The sequence below is a fragment of the Pelodiscus sinensis genome, chromosome 1 (assembly GCF_052426305.1).
Source record: "Pelodiscus sinensis isolate ZL-2025 chromosome 1, ASM5242630v1, whole genome shotgun sequence".
Taxonomy (NCBI): Eukaryota; Metazoa; Chordata; order Testudines; family Trionychidae; genus Pelodiscus; species Pelodiscus sinensis.
Window position 1 is genome coordinate 317095112 of NC_143052.1, and position 1925 is coordinate 317097036.

Consider the following 1925-nt stretch of genomic DNA (forward strand, 5'->3'; position numbering starts at 1 on the left):
TCCCCTTTAGTCAAAGTGTTTGTGAAAGATGTGTAACTGGTATGCGACTAGGATAATGACACAAGGAATGTAGTATATTGCCATAATTTAGATATGAGGATTTTTTTGGCTCCTCAGAGAGGGGCGTGGTGCTCTGATAAATGTAGCTATACTGAATGTATGAAAGGGTATTTTCAGGGTGGCTCTTGTTTGACTGTAAAATATTTACTTTTCATCTTTCTGTTAAAGACACATTGGGGGGAAAGCAAACATCACGTAGACATTAGTGGCTGATATACAGAACCACGAAAATGCAAGGGGAAAATAGATGAAATAAATAACCCTGATGCCCTGATGTTGCATATTTTCTTCAGAACACAAAACTCTCAACATTTGTATGAGAGCAATAATGATTAGCCAATATGGAACATCTGGGCTCTAGAAGTTCTGCGTACAGTCATTAATTAAATTTCCTTAGCTGACAAGAAATGAAACATCTTGCACTACCCCTGTGTTCACCTCTGCCTCCGCAGGTATGGAGATCACAACTCCCGTTGGCCACCGATCGCCATTCCCAGGCAATGGGAGCTGTGATCACAATACCTGCAGAGGTGCAGATAAATATAGTGGTAGTGGCCTACCAGGAGCCAACCCTGGTGAACTGCTGCCGTTTTATTGCCCACCCCCGCTAAAGAACTGAATCTAGTAAAGTGCTGAGAATGCTTACTGTAATCCAGCAAAGCAAGTAAGCACATGCTTAATTTGAAGTTGGCATTGGGACTACTCCTGTACTTCATATTTAAGAATGTAATTAAAACACAGAACAGTGATTGAATGCTCAATGTAATCCACTAGTCAGTGGATCCCTCTTAACCTATCTGTGAGCCATAGAAAATACATCAGGTACAGCCTCCACTGAAAACCCCTACCTCTGTGACTCAAGCTGTGGACACTTGTATTTTCAGCTCTAGGGGTCCGAGATTCAATTCCCAGTGACAGCAATGATGGCTACTATCAAATTAGCATTTAGAAGGATCAAGGTCAAGTTTCTTCTGACTAGAAACCACAGCTATTATTGTTCCTGTGAAAGGAAAGTCAAATATTGTTGCTTTGAGTGAGATTTTAATCTATATTTAAAAGTTTGCTGTCATAGTTATTATTGGTTAGGAATATTTTTTTTAAAAAAAATCACACTCCTAAACAACATTTATATGCCAGAAAAAGCCCTCATGCAGATAGTTATATTGACGAAAAAGTCCTGTTGCTGGTATAGCTTATTTTACTCAGGAAACTGATGTAAACCAGCATATTTGTTACTATAAACAGGGCATGAGATACACTTCACCAGTATGGCAAAATTAACACCAATATCCTGGTTCTATTTTATACTAGCAAACTTACTTGGCTTTTCCAGGTCCCTTAGGGCAGGGCCTTGGTGATGTGGGGGGGTTGTGTTTGCAGGAGGCTGGAAGCTAGGGGCATATCAACCCCCCCAGCCATACCTTCAGCATGCTCGCCCACAACTAGTTGAGTAGTCAATTTCACACACACAGCCCTTGCTGCCTCTGAGATAGAGGCAGCTGCCTCTGAGATAGAGGCAGCTGCCTCTGAGATAGAGGCAGCAAAGGGAAGAGAGGGATACGTCAAAGCAGCAGCGCTGCACACCTGAGCTGGGGATCAGCTGTGCAGTGCTGCCGCTTTGAAACCCCAGTGCGGCATTTCAAAGGGGTAGCTGCTGTACTGTTGATCCACGGCTTAGCAGTGCAGCACTGCCCCTTTAAAAGGCTGAAGCACCATGGAGCCCGGGGTCACCAGGGGACTCCCCAGCTAACCACGGTTCCAAGCAGCGTTTCCTACACTTTTCAAAGGGGCAATGCCATGGAGTCCAGGGTCAGCTGAGGACTCCCCAGCTGATCCCGGGCTCTGTGCAGCATTTCCCTAACTGA